Here is a 26,779-nt window from a genome sequence, read left to right as displayed (position 1 = left end):
GGAATATTTTAGTAGAGATATTCTGGTAAATATATGTGAACATTTTGGTTGGGTAGAACCAAAGAGTAGAATTTCCAGGTCATAAAGGTTGTTATAGCATTTGAAATGTAAATGAAGAAAATATCTAATAAAATTTTTAAAAAGTTGTTATGCTTATGCTAACATTTAGAAGATATTGACAAATTTGTTCCTTTGAGAGGATATGAATTTTATACTTCATGAAGCCCAAATGGGAACTGTACTTCCTATTTAATACTTGTTATTCTCTGTCTTACCCAATTTAGAATTTCTGTGATGTGTTATATGGTAGTTTAAATGTGATTTTCCTTAAAACATATGACATTCAACTCTTTCAATGTCTCATTCGTGTAAATTAGTGTTAATGTTTAATTCTCTAAGTCTTGTCAACTCCTAAGTCAAATGTAAGGTTTTTTTTTCCTTTTTTTTCTTGCTTACTAAGTATTAAAGTATAATATTTTAGAATGAAATTGGGATATTTGGATTATTATTAATATTTTTCTTTCTAAAGACAGGATTGCATTTTGTGTGGAATGTCTCCATAGTGACCTGGTGTTGAGAATAAATGGCATTTCTCAAGAAAACTTGTGCTTTAATATCTTATTTCAATGGAAGAAAAAAAGCTAATGCCTTGCAAAGTTATTAGTGTTACTCATTATGAAACATTCATAATCTGCCTAAATAAGGTACCAGGCTAGAAGCAAGTATCATTGCAGCCTACAAGCATATGTGTCACTCTTAAAAAATATGTAGACATTCTGAAGAGTAGTGATAAATTTAGAACCACAACTATAAGTATATATATATATGTAAATATATGTATATATATGTATGTATGTATATATACCTGATCATAGAAGTACTGCATTAGAATAAAATATTGTGCTTTCTGTGTGTTCTAGTCCAGATTCCATATTTTATCCAGTTCAATTACATCTCTAGATTCACTGTGTACTCTTTTACTTCTTTTTCCGGATTGCTTCTAAAAGTGACTAGCACAACCCCCACCCCCCGTTTTTGAAACAAAATATACAATGATGGTAGATTGAAATAAAATAAAATAGAGATTTGAAGTAAGAAAGAAATAAGTATTGTAAAACCCACCAGTAACAGGAATTGGTGTTCAAGGAGAAATTTTCTATATAGTAGAAATGGAAGACTAAGGAAACACATCAAGGAAAAGTGATGCTCTGAGCTTGGAATTCAGATGAGTGAGTGCATGGCACAAAAGCAGTTTCTCAAATGTATCTAAGAGCATGTCAAGCCTATTTCCTGTGCTGTGTATAGTGATGAGCCATGTAGCCACTATTATTACTTATGTGGTTTGACCTCTGTCACTGGGATGAAGATTCCTGAGTTTAAAAGGCATGAATAATCAGAGTTAGGCATCGTCTACTTCTGTATGATATAGAAGTACTGGATAAAGGAACTTCTGAAGTCAAAAGAAGACAACTATAGTAGCTGCAGCAATAAAACCCTGCTTAAGCCAAGTCTGTTCATCGATCTCTATAAGCATATGTCATGGTATGGCACCATAGTCTTGTCATATTAATTCCTAGGATTCTGAAACAGGAATAACTCAAGTTAAAGGACAGCCTGGGATACACAGTAAGTTTTTATCTTAGAAAGGAAGACAACAAACCACAAACAAATATGTAAGTGAAGCTGAAGAAAACTGCTACGAAAACTGAGGAAATGATTTATTAAAAGAAAATAAAACTAATTTAAAAGGTACATTGAAGTATTTAAATATTAATTTAAGGGGTACAGCAGGGCAATTAATATCCAAAAAGGAACCAGTGCAAACAGAAAAAAATGATATGAAAATTCACTAGTAAGTCTTGGAAATGAAGATACATACTTGAAGTAGAAACTTGCTATTCTGGCTAATCTAATGTGAACATAGTTAAATAGCAAAATCAAGTTATCAAGAAATGATTATGCATAAGAGATAGCTTAGGTAGATATTGAGATAGAAACTATTAAGGAAAAATCAAAGAACAAGAAAGATAAAACAACAGTAGCAGGGTACATTAGATGCAAGTTATCAAGGAGAGGGGTAAGGGAGATAGCAAAATGATGATGATTATTGCGAATGTGTTTGGGAACAAAGAAAGCTTGTCTATTAAAAATTGAAGTGCATACTCATGCGCCAGGGATAAAAGCACACACTTATCACACTCTCTTGAAACTAACAAGTATTCAGGATAAAAATGAAAATTTATATGTGAATGACAAAAAGAATAGGGAGTGATTTATACTGTGACCAATATCACTTCAGATCTCACCCACAATGCTAAGTACTGATGTGCAAGAGAACATACCTTGAAATGCTCAAGAAATGTCACAGTGCAAACTGTTACCCAGGAAGAATATAATAAGTTAGGAGTCGTGGAGCATTTCTGTAAACTTAGCACATGGCAGATAGAAGCAAGAGGATCTAGACTCCAAGGCCATCCTGGGCAATTTGAATATGCATTTCCAAAAGCAAAATGGGGGTCTGGTGTAAAAAAAAAAAAGCATGTCTGTTTTTCCCTATTGTAAACATTTCTCAAAGAGTTTTTAAAGGGTGTTTCATAGAAACCTGATCACATTTCATATTGGATGTGACTTCGTTATGAACCTAACATCTGGCATGGCTATAGGTCTCTATCCACATCTCAGAATCACAACAATGGACCAAAACCACCACTAATATAACAAAGTAATTACATCTTCCTGAGTCTTTCCTGGTCCAGACTTACACAGCATCCAGATTAATGTAGAAATGGCAATTTCTGTGTTTGTAGCACCTCCATGTGTGGCCTTTACATTAAAATCTTTCACCTATCCTACAAGTGAACACCAGTATCTATGTCTGGATCCCTTATGCTAACTTTATTGTTATTACATGTTTATATAGCCCTTGTCTTACAGACAGGCTCCTTGTGTATAGTCACTTCATGCACTGAAGTGTTGCTGTCAGGGAATCTTTAAAGATTTTTACATCTTTGGAGAAAACAATTGCATCTTCTGGTCCATTTGGAAGCTTTGTGTGGCTACTCAGATGTCTTGCCCTCATTTTTGTTTCTCTCTTTCATTTCAGAGAAACCTTGTTCTCTTGGAGTTCGACCCAGCAGTCAGGGATTGCTCCTTAATTTGCACCGTGCAATAGAGTCCATTCATATTACTGGTTATTGGCAGGGTTAGCAAATTTTTAAGTTAATTGATTTCTTGACACTGAAGATTACACTTAAAAAACACTTTTATTGGAGGAAATACGAAGCACAAGTTGAACCTAAGACCTTAAGCCATTCTTGATCTCTATGCTAGTTATTTATTCATGCAGATATAAAGAAAGCCTGGGCCAAGGCGGGAGTTGCATGCCTGCTAGTGTTGACAGGACGCAGTAAAGAAAGTCAGTACTGAGCTTATCCCCTTAAACTAATTTTTTAAGTGTATTTTTTCTATGTACTCTTTACTAAGGAATGCCTGCTTCCTTTAACTACTTGCTGAATTAATCTTCTGATAATAGCAATATGTAATGTTAAATATTAAAGTTATACAGTATATTTTTATATAAGTAAAAAATTATAAACCTAAAAGGTGTAAACCTGTATGACAGAAATGGTGTTCAGTTCGTGACTAGATGATTATAAGTTGACAAATTTTGACCATTAATACAGTAAATACAGTTTGCTTTACATTCTTTAATACTTCAAAAATGGTTCATAAAAATTCAGATCTAAAATATTAAAAACAAGCTCAAAAATTAAAATAACTAAAAATGTGCACCAAAAGACTTAAGGATTGGAAACAATATTATCTACAGTAAGAGTTTATTGTAGGTTTGTGGTATCAGATAATTCCTGTGTGTTGGAGAGTGCTGTAAATTCGGGCCTTACTGTCTAAATAGCCATAGAAGAGAGGGAGGGACCAAATCATTACAATGATGAGGATTCACTAAACATATTAGTAGAAATATTCAATCCTATATTTGTAACATATTTTAGGAACAGCTTAGGTTCTGGGTGCACATCTATACAATAGCCTCCATTTTAGCTTTTCCTTAGCATTCAGAATCTATGTTTCACAGGGTCTTTTATTATTATTATTATTGGGTATTTATTTCATTTACATTTCCAATGCTATCCCAAAAGCCCCCACACCCTCCCACACCCACTCCCCCACCCACCCACTCCCAACTCTTGGCCCTGGAGTTCCCCTGTACTGAGGCATATAAAGTCTGAACGACCAATGGGCCTCTCTTTCCACTGATGGCCGACCAGGCCATCTTCTGATACATATGCCCCTAGAGACATGAGCTCTGGGGGAGCGGGGGGGGGGGGGCTACTGGTTAGTTCATATTGTTGTTCACCTATAGGGTTGCAGATCCCCCCAGCTCCCTGGGTACTTCCTCCAGCTACTCTATTGGGGGCCCTGTGATCCATCCGATAGCTGACTGTGAGCATCCACTTCTGTGTTTGCTAGGCCCCGGCATATTCTCACAAGAGACAGCTATATCTGGGTCCTTTCAGCAAAATCTTGCTAGTGTATGCAATGGTGTCAGCGTTTGGAGGCTGATTATGGGATGGATAACCGGGTATGGCAGCCTCTAGATGGTCCATCCATTTGTCTCAGCTCCAAACTCTGTCTCTGTAGCTCCTTCCATGGGTGCCTTGCTCCTAATTCCAAGAAGGTTATGGACACATTTTGTAGTACATTACTCAGTGTTAACAGATGTTGTTAGTGAGTGCTTATCAACACATTTTGTTTGGTAAGTGGTTAGATCTCCTTTTATAGAAGTTTTTTTTTTTTTTTTTTTTTTTTTATAATACCGCCTTTGTTCATTCATTAAGCTTAGTGATCAGGAGAAGATAAATATGTCCTTGGTTGGTATACAAATTCTCCAGTTAAGAATTTTCAATGAACCTCCACCCTATACCACCAATTAGCAGGCAGCAACTTTGTTTTCCTAGTGTATTAATGTAGATCATTGACTTTTAGTATTCTTCACTTTGGAAGTTTCTGTTTATTCTTTTCCGGATGCCTCAGGGAGACCGTGTTATTTATAATGGTGTGAATATAAACAGACTAAGAGACAAAAGCTGCTCGCTGAGTATGTAGCCAATGGGGCAGAATAAGGCAGCAGATACAGTTTTTTTTTTTTGTTTTGTTTTTTTGTTTTGTTTTTTTCTGGCAATCTAAAGACATGCTGGTTCAAAGCAGGTATTTGTTTGCTTGAGAGGTTTATATAGAAATTACACATATTTTACTTCTTCTATAATCTGGTCATTTGCTATTTTAAAATCCAATGCCCAAACACTGTGTCATGCTTATGTTCTCAGTAACAGCAGCAACAGAGCACAACCACTTATGCCTCCTCTCAAACCTTCACATCCAATATGACACTGTTCGAGTCAAACACTGGAGAAGGCTAGTACACTGAGTAAAACTAGAAAGCTGTAGTGTACTCTTTCTGCTATTTTCCAGGCACTGTGTTAGTAATTCTGGAATAAGGAGGTGAATATTGCAGCTGTGGAGCAGCTGAGGCGTTCACACTTAATGCTCAGACCTCATCAGACTCCACACAAGAACAGTTCACCTCAATATGGGCAGGTAAATTTTCTTTGGAAAACAGGTCACCAGGTCAGATTTTACTTGGTTATTTACCACTGTAGGAGTTTAATAATATTATGTTGTGACATTAATTGTCATTGTGTTTATTCAGAGAATTAAAACAAGGAACGACATCAGTTTAGTTTAAGAAATTATGAGGGGGAAGAAAAGGAAAAAAAAACAATGAATAATTATTGAGGTCACTATAATTTTCTCTCTGCCTTAGCAAACAAGAGTCACAAGGGTTTTTCTGTTGGTTATATTTGTGTTCTGTTCTTTCAACAAGAAAAAGATGCTTCCAAAAATGTCCAAATGATGAAAGAATTCAATTAGTGAGACAATTTCTTTCATTGGTTAGCATCCAGTCTAATCTCAAAGGAATGCTACTGAAATGGTTTTAAATTTGATGCAGGTAACAACTTTTACAGAAAAGCTGTTTGAAAACCACTGAATAATCAAAAATAGCCAAATTTAAAAGTGGGTGTTCTATTCAACTTTGGTGGCAGAAAGTAAAGCTTGGCCAAGTAGCAGGTGATAGCTTATGATTTAATCAGGAATATTAATGAGAAAATTACCTAAAGAATGTATGAATAATGAATTATGTTATCTAATTCCAATATCATCTTCCCCATAGTAGTTTGGTGCATATTTATTTTCATGTTTTTAAAATTCATCCAAACCAATAGAGCCACTGTTTTGTACCTGTATTAATTGCTAATTGTATCCATGAGTCATTTTGTTATTTAACCAGCAGGTCATAGGACAAGGACTCTTTAAGTAGGTAAAGACTGCGTGAAGAGACAACTTAGCAGAGTGAGAGAACTTACACCGAACATGAAGATAATGGTTTGAATCTTTCTTGTCTCCCAAAAGCTTATCCTTTCCAATGGTTTTATTGGTTTATATTAATTATACATAATAAAGGATTCATTGAGACATTTTCTTTTTTTAAACTTTCCAATAATTTTATTTTTATTTTTCAAAATTTTTTAAATTTGTTTTTTTAGATATTTTCTTTATTTACATTTCAAATTTTATCCCCTTTCCTCATTTCCACTCTAGCCCCCCCCTCCCCCAATAACTAACCTACCCCCTCCTGCTTCCTTGTCCTAGCATTCCCATACACTGGGGCATAGAACATTCACAGGACTAAGGACCACTGATGACCGACTAGGCCATTCTCTGCTACATATGGAGCTGGAGCCATGGGTCCCTCCATGTATACACTTTCGTTGGTGGTGTAGTCCCTGGAAGTGCTGGGGTTACTGGTTAGTTCATATTGTTGTTCCTCCTAGGGTGCCAAAAACCCCTTCAGCTCCTTGGGTCCTTTCTCTAACTCCTCCATTGGGGACCCTGTGCTCAGTTCAATGTATGGTTATGAACATCCACTTCTGTCTTTGTCAGGCACTGGCAGAGTCTCTCAAGAGACAGCTATATCAGGCTCCTGTCAGAAAGCACTTGCTGGCATCCACAATAGTGTCTGGGTTTGGTAACTGTACATGGGATGGATCTCCAGGTGAGACAGTCACTGAATGGCTGATATTTTATATGCACAATGCCATATTTTATTATATATTACCACCCTTCTACCCTTTATTGCCCCTCTATCATGAGGATCCAAAGAATTTTATTAAGGTTGTTTATAGGAATATGAGTCTATATTTGTTTAGAAGAGCATGGAAATCTAACCAGTGGCTACATGACCAAATAGTGTCTGTCCTACACCATGAATCATTAATAGCATATATAGTCTTCAAGAGTAATGGGAACCGACGAGGTTTTCCCACTAATCTGGAAAGTTGTTGATAGACTTATAATTATGAAGGTCCTGTGTGGGTAATCACTGCTGTGTAAATTCAAGAGCACAGTAGTCATGCCATGCACAAAAATCAGCATTCTGTTAGCATCCCTCCCTTCCTCTTCCAGATGCTAGATTTATTTTCTTTTCCTGCTTCTGTAATGGTCCCTGAGCCAAAGGTTCATCTTCAAAAGTCTTAGTTCTCCGATGAAGGCTATGTGGGAGGTAATGGAAACTTATGCAAGTCAGGTCTAGGTGGAGAAAGTATGCTGTTAGGGATGTTTCTTTGAAGAGTATTTGAAACTCTGACCATTCTTCCTCTCTCTTTTTCCTAGCAACCATGAAGTGACGAGCTTTGTTCCATCATATGGTCCCCATCTTGAGGTTCTTCTTTATTGGCTGCAACTGAAAATGTTAATCAAAAGGGACTGAAATCTATGAAGATGCCCCCTGCCCCTGCAAAACCTAAACATGCATGTAGCCTTAAAAAGCTTTTCACATGTATTATGTACTAATTGGTGTGTACATATGAATGTAGGTAGAGGTATGTAAGTACATATGTGTGACCATGTGGGATATGGAATTTGACGTTAGTTATCTTCTTCAGTTGTTTTCTATATTATTATTATTTTATTTTAATACTATTAATATTATATTATTGTTTTAGCCTATTTTTCTGAACCTGGCTCATCATTTTGGCTAAAATCTCTATTTACTAAGCCTCAAGGATCCACATGTGCCTACCTTCTAGAGCTGTGACTGAAGATGCATGCTGCTGAAACCAACTTTGTGGGTTAATGTTAGAGCTTAAACTCAAGTTCCGATGTGTATATAGTAAGCACTTAACTGACTGAGCCATATACCTATGCCCTTCTTTCTCTTAAGTCAGATATATCAAATATTTTTGTCTTAATGAGAGATGTCCACTGCACATGGATCTTTTGCTGACACATGCATCATATGTATTTACATTATGACCTTTCTGGATTGACTTTTCCTCAGACTTGCTAGACCTAGAGGGTTTTTTTGTTTGTTTGTTTGTTTTTAACTTGGAGTATTTTATCCATCTGTTTTTGCTTCTTCTCATTATCCAAATCTTGCAGCCTTGTTCCCACAGTAAGACGTCAGAGAATCATTTTTCCTGACTCTTACCAGGCTGGCTCTGTCAAACTTGGCTCTATCATTTTAGTAACACTGTAACTGACTGGACTTTTGAGGTGCCTAGAGTTTTACAGAAAACTAGCATAAAAGCTAAAACCTGTACTCTGTTCTTCTGAAGGTTGATGACTCTTTTCAATGTAAAAATGTGAAATGATTGAGTGCTGGTATAGAGCCTGAGGTGTTTGGCTTTTTGTCTATTTTAGTCCCTTGGTAATCACTAAACTAGCCCAGCCGAGTATCTTTCCAGTTTATAAAGGCTAATTCTGGCTTATTTACACATGAGAGTATTGTGTCATTCAAGTTAGAGAAAAGGTGAGATTGTGGCATGTGCAAGAAAGCCTTGTACTTAAGTATTTTGCTGTCACTATGTTGAAATTCTTAAAAAAAAAACACAAACAAAACAAAAATAAACTAACAAAAGTCCCATCTTTTAATTTGTGTATTGTAAAGGGAAAATGTAGCATTAGAAGAAATAAACTCGTGTCCATAATTCCTTGCTGAGTTACATAGTATGGCCCAGCATCTAGAAAATGATATTCATGACAGATGAGTAATACTGTAAGATACTAAATGGCAAAATGTTATGCCTATGATTAAGGGATGAAGGGGTCCTGACCACATTGATGACAGTTTCCTGTTGAATACCAATATGTTTCTAATACAGAAGGAAAGCAAGTGTTTGAAAATCAACTCATGAACTCTGTCTTATCTTCTCTTATTTGTGTTATCATCTTCCAATGGTCAATGATTTATGCTACAAATATTGCAATAAAATGAAAGAGAAAATGCCAACCAGTAGTCCCTTTTCCTTTTTGTGTTTATTTGCCACTTACATGAAGACACAGCATCAGTAGGACATAGGTAGTGGACACAGTTGTTTCACAAAGTAAAAGTACCTAACATCAACGAATAGTGTACTAAAAAAGTCTTCTTATGCTAAATTATGTATTACCTTTTACTCAGTCACAATTAGAAATATAAACATTACTTAAAAAAATTAAAAACAACTAAGTTAGATTTGGTACTGTATCCAGTAGTAACAAAGAAAACACATGCAGAAACTGTGTCATATGGAGAATATTTTGAGGGGAATTCTATGCAACTTAAATGTTCTTACAATTTCATTTAAAATGAATGTGATTTCTGGGAAGGCTAAGCATGCTGAACACTTTTTAAGTGCTTCTTGGTCATTAGAGATTCCTCTGTTGATAATTCTCTGTTTAGTTCTGTACCCCATTTTTTATGCAAATTGCAAGAGGACTTTTATTTCAAGAGTGCTCTCGGACCCACAGTCATATACCACGCAGGGGTAGAGGACCATGGCGCCCCAAGTAGCTGGGAGAGGGGGTATTTAAAGGAAAAAAAAACACAACTCAAGGGAGTGGGGAGGGCATTGTTGGAAAGGATTATTTCGTTCACTGATATCTAGTTTCTTGAGAATGTTCATATATATATATATATATATATATATATATATATATATATATATATATATATATTTAGCCCTCATTCAGATGTAGGACTGTTGAAGATCTTTCCAAAATCTGTAGGCTGCTGTTTTGTATTCTTTGTGGCTGGTGTCCTTTGCTTTACACAAGCTTTTCAGTTTTATGATCTCCCATGTATTAATTGTTGATCTTAGTACCTGAGCTATTCATGTTTGGTTCAGCAAGTTTTCTCCTGTACCAATGCATTCAAAGGTATTCCCCACTTTGTATTCTATTAGGTTCAGTATGTCTGGTTTTATATTGAGGTTTTTGACCCACTTAGCCTTAAGTTTTATGCAGGATAATAAATATGGATCTACTTGAATTCTTCTGCATGCAGACATCCAGTTAGAATAGCACCACTTTTTGAAGATGCTTTCTTTTTTCAACTTTGTATTTCTGGTTTCTTTATCCAAAATTAGGTATCTGTAGGTGTGTGGGTTTACATCTGAGTCTTTGACTTGATTTCATTGATTCACCCGTTTGTTTTTATGCAAATCCAAATAGATTTTTATTGTTATTGCTGTGAGTTACAGTTTAAAATCAGGGATGGTGATTGATGAACTCTGGAAGTTCTTTTGTTTTACAGGATTGTTTAGCTATCCTGGACTTTTTGTTTTCCTATAAAAACCTGAACATTGACTTTCAAAGTCTGAAAAGAATTGTGTTAGAATTTTGATGCAAATTCTTACATACTTTGAAAAGGAAGAGCCAGATGTGGCGGCTATTCTTGGTTATCAACTTGATTACATCTGTAGATTGCTTTTGATAAGATGACCATTTTTCTCTATTAATTCTACTGAATCATGAGCATGGGAGGTCTGTCCATCTTCTGATTGATATCTTCTTTAATTTCTTTCTTCAGAGATTTGAAGTTTGGGTCTTACAAGTCTTTTATTGCTTGGTTAGAGTGATACCAATTTTCTCAGTCCATTTATCTTTTGTATACCAGAGGGTTTCTAACTTTTTTGAGTTATTTTTGTATTCAGCCTATATCGCCGAAGATGCTTATCATTTGTAGGAGTTATCTGGTAGAATTTGTGATGTCAATTAGGTGTACTATTATATCATCTGTAAATAGCACTACTTTGACTTCCTCCTTTCCAATTCGTATCTCCTTGATTTCCTTTTGTTGTCTTATTGCTTTAGCTAAAACTTCAAGTAGTATATTGAATAGATCTTGGATATTTCATCTTGCACCTGTCAGAATGGTGAAGATCAAAGACATAAATGGCAACTCATACTGATGAGGATCTGGAGCAAGGAGAACACTCTTCATTATTTGTGGTAATGCAAACTTGTACAGCCACTTTGGTAGTCAATAAAGCTATTCCTTAGAAAATTGGAATAGACTTATCTCAAGACCCAGCTATACTTATCTTGGGTATATACCATACTATATACTACCATACTACAACTTGCTCAACTATGTTCATAACAGTTTTATTCATAATAGACAGGAACTGGAAATAGTCAAGATGGCCTCAACCAAAGAATGGATGAAGAAAATGTAGTACATTTAAATAATGCAACATTACCCAGCTATTAAAAACAATATTATGAGAATTGCTGGCAAATGGATGGAACTAGTAAAGATCATCCTAATTGGAGTAAACCAGACCAAGAAAGATAAAATTGATATATACTTAGTTATAAGTGAATTAACCATAAAGTAAAGGAAAACCATACTATAGTCAACAGACCCAAAAAAACCAAGTATCATGCATTTTACTGAGAAGGGGAAACAGAATATACATCTTGGGTGGATAGGGAGAAGAGACTGGACATGGGGGGTATGGAGATGGGAACATGAAGTATCAGGTTGGGGAAGGCTGGAGAGAGAACATAAAGGTAGACAACTGTAATTGTGGAGGTCAGGAGTATCTCTGAAAGAGCTAGAAACCGAATGCAATGGAAACTCCCAGGAATCTGTGAGGGTGATCCTAGCCAAGCCTCCTAGGAAAGGGGGATATGGATATTGAACCAATTGTCTCCTGTAACCAGGCAAGGCTTCCAGTAGAAGTATTGGGACACTAACCCAACATAAAACCTTCAACCTAAAATTAGTCCTGCCTAAAAGAGGAGCTGAGATAAAGGTAGCAGAGAAATTGTGGTAGTAGCCAACCAATGACTTATCTTGCTTGAGACTCATGCCATGAGAGAGAGTCTACCTGTGACATTGCAATGAGGACCAGAAGACAGAGACTGAACTGCACAGAGACCCACAATAAAACCAAATGTGAATGAAAAAAAAAACCCTCAATGGAATGATGAAGTAATTCCTAAGGATATTCTGCTATACTCATATAATGGTATCAGCCCAATGTTCAGCAGAGATCCTTCATCCAGCATCTAGTGGGAAGAGATTCAGAGATCCATAGCTAAACACTGGGTAAAGGTTGGGGCATTCTGTGGAAGAAGGGGAGGAAGGATTTTAGGAACCAGAAGGGTCAAGAACACCATAAGAAAACCCATAGAAACTGTTCACTTAGTGGCTCACAGAGATTGAACTCCTGACCAGTAACCCTGTATGAGACTGACCTAGGCCCTCTGCACATGTTGTGTGCAGTTGGGTAGCTTGATATTCTTGTGAGAGTCCTAACAGTGGAAGCGGTGGCTCTCTTTGACTCTGTTCTCTGCCTTTGGTACACTTTCCCCCAACTGGGTGGCTTTGTCTAGCTTTAATAGAAATGTGGTACATTTACACAATGGAATACTACTCAGCTATTAAAAAAATGAATTTATGAAATTCCTAGGCAAATGGATGAACCTGGAGGGCATCATCCTGAGTGAGGTAACCCAATCACAAAGGAACTCGCACAATATGTACTCACTGATAAGTGGATATTAGCCCAGAAACTTAGGATACCCAAGATATAAGATACAATTTGCTAAATGCATGAAATTCAAGAAGAACGAAGACCAAAGTGTGGACACTTTGCCCCTTCTTAGAAATGAGAACAAAACATCCATGGAAGGAGTTACAGAGACAAAACTTGGAGCTGTGACGAAAGAATGGACCATCTAGTGATTGCCATATGCAGGGATCCATCCCATAATCAGCTTCCAAACGCTGACACCATTGCATACACTAGCAAGATTTTGCTGAAAGGACCCAGATATAGCTGTCTCTTGTGAGACTATGCCAGAGCCTAGCAAACACAGAAGTGGATGATCACAGTCAGCTATTGGATGGGTCATACGGCCCCCAATGGAGGAGCTAGAGAAATTACCCAAGGAGCTAAAGGGAACTGCAACCCTATAGGTGCAACAACAATATGAACTAACCAGTACCCCGGAGCTCTTGTCTCTAGCTGCATATGTATCAAAAGATGGCCTAGTTGGCCATCACTGGAAAGAGAGGCCCATTGGACTTGCAAACTTTATATGCCCCAGTACAGGGGAACCCCAGGGCCATAAAGGGGGAGTGGGTGGGTAGGGGATTGGGGCGGGGTGGGTATGGGGGACTTTTGGGATAGCATTGAAAATGTAAACGAGGAAAATACCTAATAATAAAATTTTTTTTAATTTAAAAAAAAAAGAAAATGAGGTCCCTAGTCTTACTGTAACTTGATATGCAGTAGCTCATTGTTAACCACTGAAGCTGGACCTTTCCTGAAGAGAGATGGAGGAAGAGGAGTAGATGGGAAGAGGGGGTAATGGGGGGGACAGCACTGGGTAGAAGAGTGAGAGGAACCTGAGCTCAGGATATAAAAGAAATAAACTGTTATGGGGGGGTTTCTGGGTCTTAGCAAATAGACAAAGACAGTTTAAAAAATGAGAAAATTTAGGTGTGTTGTACCTGGGCAAAATCTTGCTGCCCACATCTGGTCTTCCTAAGCAGTGTTTGCTACTCACATCAATAAAGTTCTGTGAACAAACCTCAGAGCCAACCACTTGTGGCTGCAGATGTGGCCATCTACAGACGTCACAACTACTCTGTTGTAATTAACTGACTGTACCAGTGAACTGCTCTCAGGGGCTGGCTAGGACATTCAGAAGGAATGTTCAGGCTATTGAAATCAAACATGGAGAATGAACCAGTATAGCAGGATTGTAAGTATACATAGCAGAAATATGGCTTGGGAGACTAAAAACCTCAATTATGCTGCCAAACAAAACTCCCCTTTCCTCACTGTTGTTGACATGAGGCACACAGGATTTTATAAGTATGCTATGGCTTATAGCATAGTGTTCTTCAAATACAGAAAGATAATAAGGTGTATAGCTCTAATATGCATTGCATTGGTAATGTTTCATATGCTTTTTGTTGACAGCTGCTTCTGAGAACAAGTGTCTGGTCTCTTTATCTCATACTCTAACACGCTTATCTCAAGTGTCCTCCAAGACTGCCTGTCCTATCAAACTAGCCCCCTGATCCTGAAATGGAGAAAGGAGAATGCAAACAGCTAAGGGTTTTGAAAACATTATGCCCTTGAGAACAGCTAGAATATAAATTGGGTCCATCAGAGGTTACTATTGTTTACCATGGCCTAAAATTCTCTGCGGTGGGCATAAGAAGCTGGAAGCTCATGCATGGTGGTGATTAGGAGCTGGAAGCAGACACACCATGAGGATGCTCAGTTCTGTCCAGAAATCTCTTAATCAGAAACTCCAGCTGGACTGTTTCAGCAGATTCTCTAGGAATGCCTGCTTGGTGTTGTAAGCACCCAAGTGATGACATCTTGCTATGGCTTCTTGCTATTAGCTCTTGTGTCAAGAGCCTCACTGGAGGGGAAACAATCCTCACTTGGAATTCTCATTTGGAAACTTCTGTTTGCTGTCTTTACAGGGCTTCTGTACTTCTGTACTGTTGTTAGTACCCAATTTGTTGATATTATCAGTTTGCTACATGCTTGTTTTTCTTTTACTTTTACTAGATGAACTCAGTAATTTCCATCTTGAAGTATAGCTATCATAGATCATTCTCTTCACAGACTGTCAGATTATCTATAACCCTTTAAACTCTCATTCTACAGGAAGTTCCACCTCTTAAAGCCTAGTCCCCTAGAACTATTAATAAAAATTTAAGGGAAAACAGATATCTATGCCACTATAAAGCAATGAGAAAGTCCTTTATAGGGAAGACAACCTTCCAAGATGCCTCTCATAAAACTCAACAAAAAAAAAAGAAAAACAAAAGAGTGTTTGGAAGGAAAAAAAATCAAAACTAACAGATAAATTCACCCAATAGATGCAGAAAATTCACCAAAGAAATGCATATAACATGACACAGCAACCCAGCATAACACATCCACAAATTCAGACCATCTCAATAATAACAACCAAAGACATACAAATGAAATCTCAGAAAAATTCAGACCCCAACTTTTTGAAAGGATCAATAGTTATATAGAATACTCTTATTGACTTATGAATAAAATTAGAATCTAGAGAAAAACATACAATTATTTAAACATTCAGCAACTTGGAGAGATTTTAAAAAATATGGAAATAGGAAGATTCAGCAAAAATGGAAATACTATAAATGAATCAAATTGAAATTCTGGAAATGAAAGAATCAATTGATCAGTCAAATAAATAATACATCATCAATATGAGAAAAAATGGAAGAATAAATTTCATGGATGGAGAACAAAGTAAAGAAAATAATAAATTTGGACAAAAATAAAGACAAAAAATTATTCCTAAGAACCTTGTCTAGCTTGTAAAAATCATCTGAAATTTGAGAGTCAAAGAATGACACTGAAACTACTGAGTAAATAGAAGTCATAAATAAGCTAGTGTTAACAATTCTAGTATCCAATAAATTGTAGATGAGACCAGTCAGAGGAGATAAAGAGAACCAGTACACATTAATAAAGGGACAGTTGGTCAGGAAGATATAACGATGTAGAAGATTATGCACTAAACCTTGGACCATACGATTTACAAAAACACTGAAAAGCCATCAAAAATCAACATAGGTCTGGACACAACAACCAGAGAACTTTTTAACACTGCACTCTTACAGTATGTTCCAAACTAAAACCCACTTAGAGGTAAATAATACCCTGGATTAACTGGGTATAACAGATATCTAAAGAAAAAAAAATCCCAGCCTATAGACTGCTCCTTTTAGCTGCACACAGAGCTTTTTCTGAAATTGATCATATTATAGATTACAAAGCAAGCCTTAACAAAGAACGTCAAAACTCATAAGGTTTGCTGTTAACTTTTTTTTATTACGTATTTTCCTCAATTACATTTCAAAGCTATCCCAAAAGTCCTCCACACCTCCCCCCCCCCCATTGGTACATTCTATGGTGTTCAGTAAGATAGGTGGTAAAGCACTGTGTTAAAAACAGACACATTCAGATAAACAGACTCAGACACCAGGGCAGATTCACAGGACAGCATTTAGGCCAGGTAGATTCAGATTCACACAACAGGCAGACAGGGTCAGTGGAAAATATGTGGACAGCAAATCAGAGAATATAAATATGGGCTCCCTAGCAGTCAAATGACACCAAGTGCTTTACTGATTTCTGTCCTTAAGTGACACTGTTGCATTATTGACAACTCCGAGTTTATTATTAATTCATTCAAGCTGATATATTTGTGCTATTATTAATAACCTTATTTTGTGGATTTCCTTCCCACCCTGCCCTTGATTTCCTATTCAATGTGGATGCTATTTGAGAGGCATATTCAATGTCTCAGCCTTGCATTAATCAGTGACAATATTTAACAATGAAAACCTAATGAATCAGACGGGATTTAAATTGGTCATAACCATCTTTTCATTCTTTTACTAATTACTTTGTGGGTTTTCTATACATTTTGTTAGTTTAAAGGATTCTCAAAAGGAAAAGAAGAAAGACTTAAATTCCCACAGGCCCTTTCAAGTTATTCTTGCCAATTTCATAAGCAATAAAAAGAAAAAAAGGAAGTCTCCTGCAATTTTGAAGACCCCTTAGTACTACAGTGGGCTTTGAAGGTTGGCCTGTATCTCTTTTAATCATCCTTTACATCTGTGCCTCTTTCCTCTATCCTGACAGTTTTTGTAACTTATGTCCCTTTAAATTTTCTTGGCCATTATTTTGATACTATTGATTATAGATAGAGATAACAAAAGCACTTCAGTGAGTTCCCTCTTTCACTGTGTTTCTTGAGTAAATTGTCTTCATCTCTCTAGATACACATGTGCCACTGACTTTGTGTCTGGCATCTTCAAATCACACGTGCCTGTGACCATTTGCAGAAAATTAAGCAGACACTAATCACTGGAATCTGCTATTCTTTTAAATATGAAGGATTCATAAAACCAAATCAGTTCTATTACTTAGTTATTCCAGGCTTAGTGGTGGGTAAAGATATCTGTTATCCATCCTGATAATCTGAGTTAGATCCCCTGGGATCCACATGGTAGAAAGGGTGAAGAAAATCCTGTGTGTTGTCTTCTTACCTCAATAGGTGTCCAGACAGGCACACACACACACACACACACACACACACACACACACACACACACACAAATGTAACGAGGTAAAAACTAAAACTCATCTTTTAGAACATTCTACTAAAGACAAAAGGCACACTATGTAAATGAAAAACAGTAATATATTTGAGAAAAACATTATGTCCAGTTTAATATAGCAATATTAAGACAAACACCCAAGAAAAATTGCATAAAAATACTCAAGTCATCAAAAAGGATCCATAAACGAACACAACCACCCAACTCATAGGACAATATGATCATTTCTCATTGTTAGTCATTGGGGACATTCTCTTGTGAGCCACTGTCAGAGACTACCATGGTATTCCATTATATCTGACAGTGATCACTACTGATGAGGATGTAGATCGTTCACCCTTGCACACAGAAAGCAGAAATATGTTATCATATGGCAGCCTTGAAGATCTTGCAATAACTTAAGATGGGGTGCAAACACTTGGCAGATGAGTCAGATAATCACATTCCTAGGTGTTCCCCTAACACAAAAGAAAACGTATGTCCCATGAAACCTTGTTCTGAAAGCCCAGCAAACTTTCCACTTCTTTTTTTTTTTTTTTTTTTCTCTTTTACTTTCCTTTATTCTTTTTTTTTTCCATTTTTTATTAGGTATTTAGCTCATTTACATTTCCAATGCTATACCAAAAGTCCCCCTTACCCACCCACCCCCACTCCCCTACCCACCCACTCCCCCCCTTTGGCCCTGGCGTTCCCCTGTACCGGGGCACACAAAGTCTGCGTGTCCAATGGGCCTCTCTTTCCAGTGATGGCCGACTAGGCCATCTTTTGATACATATGCAGCTAGAGTCAAGAGCTCAGGGGTACTGGTTAGTTCATAATGTTGTTCCACCTATAGGGTTGAAGATCCCTTTAGCTCCTTGGGTACTTTCTCTAGCTCCTCCATTGGGAGCCCTGTGATCCATCCATTAGCTGACTGTGAGCATCCACTTCTGTGTTTGCTAGGCCCCGGCATAGTCTCACAAGAGACAGCTACATCTGGGTCCTTTCAGTAAAATCTTGCTAGTGTATGCAATGGTGTCAGCATTTGGAAGCTGATTATGGGGTGGATCCCTGGATATGGCAGTCTCTACATGGTCCATCCTTTCATCTCAGCTCCATACTTTGTTTCTGTAACTCCTTCCATGGGTGTTTTGTTCCCACTTCTAAGGAGGGGCATAGTGTCCACACTTCAGTCTTCATTTTTCTTGAGTTTCATGTGTTTAGGAAATTGTATCTTATATCGTGGGTATCCTAGGTTTTGGGCTAGTATCCACTTATCAGTGAGTACATATTGTGTGAGTTCCTTTGTGATTGTGTTACCTCACTCAGGATGATGCCCTCCAGGTCCATCCATTTGGCTTGGAATTTCATAAATTCATTCTTTTTAATAGCTGAGTAGAACTTTCCACTTCTTATCACCAGACTGCGAACAGGTACTTGTTTGTTGCCTGCAGACTGCGAACAGGTACTTGTTTGTTGCCTGCAAACTAAAGTAATTTCCAGCTGACCTGGGAGGGAAGGGCAGATTATAAAAGGGTTTAGCGGGTTTGGGTGGATGGCAGGCAGATGGGCTCTGCTCTTAATTACAGTAGTAATTACATAGCTTTAGCCATCTTTTAAGACACACTGATTTATATCTTTTATCAATAAAGAAATTAATTTGGAATAAACTTCCCAATCTCCAATATATTTAGCATAAAGTTCTAGCTGGCTCATTAGTCTGAATATGCTTTCTTACTTAATTCGTCCCTTTAACTGGCTACTCCTGTTTTAACTCCTGGTCCTCCCACACAAACACACAGTTACACACCCTTTTCAAGCACTTCACACTGTTTCTACATTGTGTTTTATGCTTCCTGGTCCTGATGTCTGATGCCTCTGCCTTTCCTTCTTCTCTAGAATAACTTCTTCTCGTTCATTAAGACCTTGTGCAGAGTCTTCTCCATGCAGTCTTCTCGAGTTCCCTACCATGAGCTGTCACGAATGCCTTGTGTTTCCCTGGAGCCCTACTATCTTCTTCCATGTAGCCCATTGCTTTTATTGCTGCCTGGCATCACAATTCTGTGGTATTGCAATTAACTTTCCATTCTTGGTGTGTAGCATAGAATACACATTCAGGTATTCAATCAGTATTTGCTGCATAAATTACAATACATAAAGGTTAAACCTTTGGGAATTTACTTTTTTTTTTAAGTTCAAGGACATGGGATAACCTTAGAAGCCTATGGAGGGTGAGTTTGGTTGTGAATATAATGGAATGTCTATAGGTTACATTGTGGATTCTCCCTAATCCTCCTATCTTCTTTTTCATGCTGCAACAGTACTCTAAGCTAGGTATGACTTGATTATGGGCCCTGCCATTAAAATTGTTTCTTTTTGCAGTTCACTTTCCTGGCACATGCTTTTACTCTGGTCTTAACATGCCTGACTTCTGCAGTCCCTTCTTCCTCAGGTTGACTCCTACTTCTCAGGTTCTCTCTCTCTCTCTCTCCCCCTCTCTCTCATACACACACACACACACACACACACACACACACAGAGAGAGAGAGAGAGGCATACAGGTGCCCCATTTCCATGGTTGTTTGAAACCTCATGGCACCTTAATAAAAATAATGGTTCAACTGGTCTAGCATTTGGAAAGAGCACCACCTTCACCATATTCACCACCTTATTTTCATATAGGGTATTGTTGGCCTGTTTTAAGGACTTGAGGGCTTCCTAAAACTGTAGTAGCATTGTCTCCTGATTCTTCATTAAAATGCTTTTCTTTTTCTATTTTCACTGCTGCTGAGCCTGACAAGCACGCGTGTCCTGACTTTAATTTAGAAGAGATGATGAATGGGAGGAGAAAGAACGGTGTTAGACTCCATGTTCCTTGAACTTTATGACCCTAAACTGAAAATGTTCTTTCTTGTCTTTCATACACTTTAGAGTCTTCACCTATGCCCAAAGTGTTCAGTAGCCTCTGTCTTACCTCTTTTCACACCTTCCTACTGTTGTATCTTTTCTATTCCCTCTTAGGTTCTCCCACATTGACAGGTTCATAAAGATTTTGATGTCTACCCCTAGCTCATATATCATTCATTTCAAATGGTGTTTTTTGAAGGACAAAAAGAAATAGCAGTGATTATAGTTGTTATGAATAATGAGGCCACTGATTGTTGATAATTATGACAATAATAAGTGTTGGGAGTATTTTTCTTCTTAAAAGGATGTTGTAAGTACTGTAGTCCATTACTTTGCAAAGTGTTTTCCCTGAGAAAACACTGTGATTTACAGAAATTATGCCTAACATTTTGATTATTATTGGGATGAGGCAATATTTGAAACAAATATTGAGGTTCTCTTTCTTTTTTATTGAAAGAACAATCTATACAAATTGATTGTAGACTATGATCATGTCGCAATCACACCAATCCTTCCTTTGAAAATTGTCTTAGATGAAAATCTTAAAGCGTCTTCCTTTCAAAGGTTATTTGAAAGTTTTGAAAGGAAACTGTCTTTTCTGTCTGTGTGCGCACATAGAAGGAGCTGGTGTTGTTCTACAGTACTTGGTGCAGAAGCACGTGTCAGTCCATCACTCACACTCGTGACAGAACATGGAAAGTTCACTGCAGTTGTCATTTCTGTGGGAAACTTGAACAATGGCCTCGCATCAATTAGATGTAGACTCTGCTCTGACTACTAAGAACACAGTTTTAAAGCAAGGGGGTAACATACAACAGGAGCTTCACTTACACTGCATGTTTTTCATGATGTTTAGTGTTTATATATGTTTCATGGAAGAATTCTGTCTTGTTGAAACAACAATTAGAGTCTACTACAGAACTGTGACAGTGAAGGATATCTATCTACCCACTGCAAGGCTCAGGCACATATAAGATCTGATTACAGGAATAAGATTATCTGGAAACTAGGAAAACGATGATTATGTTATCTAAATGGGAGCACCTTCCTTGCCAGCTTGATTTGGAAGCAGAAAAATCCCTTATGCAAATGCTCAAGACGAAAAGCAAATGGGCTTTACTTAAACCATTGGTTACTCAATTCATCTGAGAATGAAACTAGGGTTATATTTAAAGATGAAAATGTATCTCAATGACTAGATAATCTGAAAATGTTTTAGAAATCTATTGAGATTATATGAGTGAAGCCATGGGTAAATAATCTGTCTGGCTTTGAGTAGGTGAAGGTCGGACTTCTTCTAAGACAAAGAGGAAAAAAAATCAGGCAAAGACTCAACTATCACATCAGTAACTTGAGAAATAAATCTATTAGAGGCAGAGAAGCACACAGAAGTGACAATTTAATGCCAAAGGTTACCGACACACTTGTTAAGTCTCCATCACGTGTGCATATTTAAAGGCAGAGTATTTCTAGATGGAGGTTAAACTTTATGATACATTACCAGTGTGAGTTTGCATTTAATTAAAATAACATGTGCATGCTTATTTATAACAACATTTACATTTTAAAGTAAAAGGACTTGCCTCACTTTGGCCTGAATAACTGCCATCAAGAATTCTAATAAATGTTAGAGAGGATGTAGGGAATAAACAACACTTATTCACTGCTGGTGGGGTTGCAAATACACTCTTTGTGGCAATCATTCTGGAGGTTCCACAGACAATTAAAACTAGAAATACCATATGAAGCAACTATTTCCCTTTCAGTCATATATCCAGAGAACTCTGTACCTAACTTAGAGAGGGATTTGTACATCTGTGTTAATAGTAATGAAGTAGAACCAAACTAGGTACCATAAACAGAATAATGGTTAATGAAATGTGTTATATTTACAAAGTGGAATTTTATTTAGCTACAAGGAAAAATAAATCATGAAATTTTCACTGTTGTCTTTTCTCATTTGGTTTTTTGGAGACAAATAACTACTTGTCTGTCAATAATTGCTTTAGACTGATAGGAGAAATTAATGATTCCTTCTTCATCTTTGTTTTCAATATAGCCCCTTGTTCTTCTGGGATTTATGTGGCCAAGTGCTGGGACACTGCCACCTCTGCTTTTGGCTATCCATGATTTGCCTAGCCAAGACATCTGAGCTCCTATTATATGGCGGCTGCTTCCCTAGTTCCCAGGGAGATACATATTAGTGAGAAGAAAGAATGAACACTTAATTTGTCTTCAGTGTTGCTAGCTACTGGGAAGACAATGAAAGTGGTGTGGAAAAGTGATTCCACTGGAGGTAGAAATTCACTGGGGAGAGAATCAACTGTGTCTCTAAAGAAACGACATTTGAGGTGAATTTTTCAGGAATCCTAAGAGACAAATGTAAAGTTTCAAAATGTAGAAAGATCTGGTAATAATGGACAATATAGGGAAGGCATATGGGTTTTAGCAAAGTGATTAAGATTGAAGTAATGGTAGAAAGCCTAGCAGTCAGACCATGGGATTTGTCATAGGCCATATGGAAGTTTGTGTTTACAGTTTGATGAAATAACAAAAAACACTCTTTGCTGCAATTGTGAGGGTAGCACTTAGTTTAACTATCACTATGCCTTATTCTGGTGCTTTTGTTGTTAAAGATGGGTCTGAGGAAAGCAGAAAGACTGAGGGATGTGGAGGTTTGCATGAATAGAGGTAAAGTTGGAGTACCCTTTAATAAGCCTCCTTCAACTGAGAATGGAAGAAGAAGGCTGTTCCCTATGGAATTCAGTGCCAACACTGACAGTTAAGACCAATGAATGGCCTATCTTTCCCCACTGAGTTCTAAATAATGAAATAAGATCAATGTAGTATTTTTTGCTCAGGCTCAATTTTTTCTTTCGAACCAAAAGTGACATTGTGTCAAGTGCCACAGTAAGACATTAGATTCAATAAAGATGGTGTTTCTTATACAACACAGAATAGTCATTTCTGTAGGGAAAATGTCTTTAGTTAGGACAGGAACGGAGAGAAATGTGAGCATTTCATGTTCTTGATCCATTCATTAGCAAAGACCACTTGCTTGGGGTTTCCTTGTATCCTATCCATTACAGAGCTGCATCTCAGCTATCAAAAATAGGTCTGTTAACCAATTTCACAACCCTCTCAGTTTAACAGCTTGGTTCTGCCCTGTGATAAATGCCCATGGCTTTTTAAAAAGCATACTTTCACATATTCAATTTCACACATGATGAAGCACTAGATTCTTTTTTCTGAAGGGTAATCAAAGACAATGATGTCTTGGGGAGATTGCTTTAAAATGAATCCCCATGTATGTTAGACACTTTCGTTGCTATGACAAACTAGCTGATAAAATCAACTTTAAAGAGGATAGATTTATTTTGGCTCACATGGGTCAATTTTCAGTATGCAGTGGGCTGACTTCTTTGCAATGGTCCTATGGTGAGGCAGAGAGAATATCATGACAGTGACAGATATGGCACAGGACAGAGCTTACCTCATGGCAGCTGGAAAGCAGAAAGATAAGTAGAAATAAATGTAGGGGGCAAGACAGGAGAAAGGTATAACTTTTAAAGATGTGTTCTCCAAAACTCACCTTATCTAATCAGACCTCAAATTCTACAGTTTCCATCATCTCCAAATAGAATGTTTGAGGCCACTTGTGGATGGTTCACCGGTGTGTAGTGCCCATCATTTTCAAAGTCCCACCTCAAATGTTGCATTGGGAACTAAGGCTTCAACTTGTGATCTTTTAAGGGGACACTCTATAGCTAAAACAACGCTCTAAGTCTCTGAATTTGTTTGGTCATCTAGCTGTATTTTAGGTAATGGTTCTATGTTTTATGTGCAAAGTTTAAAGGAACAACAAATTCAACTGTAATAGTTCCAGATACTCTTCCAAAGTAAGTACTGCACCAGTGTATCAAATGGTAAAACCTAGTTACGGGGAAGCATGCTGTGTACCCTGGTGATACAAATAAGGCCTGTACTGTTAAAGCGTTAGAAATTATAATGATAAGTATTAATTTAAAGTAGATGACATATGATTTTTCTTAGTTAAATAATATAATAAAATAAGATAAAACAAAAACTAACACATCAGAATTGGACAAGTCAAATAGAAGAAAAATATTCCAAGAGAAAGCACCAGAGTTAGAGACCCACTTGTTCACACACTTAGGAATCCCATAAAAATGCTAAACTGGTGGCAGTAATACCTACACAGAGGACCTTTTGCAGATCTGTGCAGGCCCCATGGATGCTGCTTTAGTCTTTGCAAGTTGACATGTGCTCTGATCGTGTTGATTTAGAAAACATTGTTTTCCTGGTGTTCTTCATCTCCTCAGGCTCTTACACTTTTCCCATAATATTTCTAGAAAAGTTTGGGGAAATTTTTGGGTACTTAGAGGTGGCCACAAGAGAGGCAGGGTGTTGTTATGATGCACATACTTACAATTCCAGCCCTTGGATGCAGAAGCATAATAGTACTGAGTTGGAGAACAATCTCAGCTCTCTCTATCTCCATCTCCATCTCCATCTCCATCTCCATCTCCATCTCCATCTTCATCTCCATCTCTCTATCTCATCTCTATCTCTATCTATCTATCTATCTATCTATCTATCTATCTATCTATCTATCTATCTATCTATCCACCTACCTATCTTCTGTCTCCAAAACCCTAAACAACAATAGCATAAGGGCAGACAGATTTTCTTCAAAACCATAGCACTTTTAGTGAATGATAAAGGATCTATGTTCTTATCTAAGAAGAAAATGGCAGTGACAAATGACCAATAAGTAATGCATAAGAATCTAAAAGTATCAGACACTGCAGTTTAATTATTAGGGAAACATTGAAAATCCAGCTGAAAATTTGTAAGATAAAGTCTCTAGTATATTGAGAAACTCATTAACACTAAAATATATACTATGGCTTGTGGGGAGTCGGTGTGCCAGTAGTTCCAAGATGGTGCCCAGGACTGCAGCCAAGTCTTATGACTTGCACCTGACTTCCTCATACACCCGAAAATAAGCCACTTCCATTGTGAGAGCTGCGCAGGCACACCATGACGCAAGATCAGGCCATTTGATGAAGGCCATTGAACTGAGATTTATGAGGACTGGGCTGATGGGGCGTGGTTGAGGGGTTATATAAGGGGTTGGGATTGGGGGCTAGAGAGAGATTCCTGCTTGCATGTTGAAAGGTTTCTGAATTAACTGCTTTTGAGAAGAACGCTGTGTCATCACTCTTTTCTGCTGGTCGGAGACAGAAGCAACAATGGATCTTCATGGTCATGTAGGCAGAGAACAGACAGAAGCAGTCCATTAACATTTTCTAGGGACAAAGGAGATTTATATAAACAAGCAGTTGCCATAAACTAAGATACACACCTAGCTCCATTCCAGGGATTTGTTTTATTATTTAAAAATATATTGACTAATCTGCATTCATTCTCTCCTCTAAGCAATAATGCAAAGCTATATACTGACACAATTTTTAGTGAAGGAGTTCTATTCTTATGAAAATAAATTACACTATTAGGTCAGTATTCTGGAAGTAGAGTTTAATTACCGTTCAAAATCATTTGTGGCTTCCCTAATCTAAGACAAAATGTAAGTATTCCTGGGCATTAATATGAGTGCTAGAGAAGATATACATTTTAAAAGGAGCAATTTAATCATGATTATTCACATGGTTTGGAAGCACACATTACTACGAAAATGTTAAACAATAAGACAATATGAGAACACATAGATTAAATAATAGGTAGTTGATAGAAACTCTTCATATTTCAAAACCAAAAGGAAATACTCCATCTTCAATAGCATTCAGAATATTTGTTGAAAGACAGAAAATACAGAAAGGTTTTATAAGGGTGTATGTCTTTAGGAGAGAGAAAATAAATAATTTTTATTTGATTAGGGTTCATATTTAAGGAGTAACAATAAGACAATCTATTATATCTTATCCTTTTCTTTAATCTAGAAAGAAATTGATTTGTTTGTTCTCTCAAGCTCCCCTTTCATTGATCTCGTGTATCTCTCCTCAGGCATTAAGTATAAATAATCAATGATAGTGAAGTAGAAGTGAAGCTGACATATACTGATCAGAATAATTCTGAACATACACTAGGTATCCTTCAAGGACAATTGAGTAAGCTGGAAATAACTGATACTCTACAATTCTGCATGATCTGAAGAGATCTCTCTTGTGAGAGTTGACTGGCATGGGTTCAATCATGAGACACCAGTTTAAGTAGATTATAGTCTCTAGCTATGAGGAAGTATTTAAAATGAGCACCCATTTAAAGACATATACAGTCATTTAGCATAAACAGCATTCTGGTTAGGTA

At 37.2% G+C, this 26,779-nt stretch overlaps 1 long non-coding RNA gene across 1 annotated transcript in view; it reads left to right on the top strand.

Annotated features, from left to right (window-relative positions):
* Gm33384 overlaps positions 1 to 6,514 on the top strand; it is a 224,328-nt gene extending 217,814 nt beyond the window's left edge. Inside the window, exons 2-3 of the long non-coding RNA XR_381562.2 lie at positions 5,491 to 5,616; positions 6,368 to 6,514. This is a non-coding gene — a long non-coding RNA (predicted gene, 33384). The remainder of the gene's footprint in view (positions 1 to 5,490; positions 5,617 to 6,367) is intronic.
* The last annotated feature ends 20,265 nt before the right edge of the window (positions 6,515 to 26,779 follow it).

The sequence above is a fragment of the Mus musculus genome, chromosome 12 (assembly GCF_000001635.26).
Source record: "Mus musculus strain C57BL/6J chromosome 12, GRCm38.p6 C57BL/6J".
NCBI classification, from domain to species: domain Eukaryota; kingdom Metazoa; phylum Chordata; class Mammalia; order Rodentia; family Muridae; genus Mus; species Mus musculus.
The sequence above is the reverse complement of the archived record's forward strand: the minus strand, read 5'-3'. Positions and strand labels throughout refer to the sequence as shown.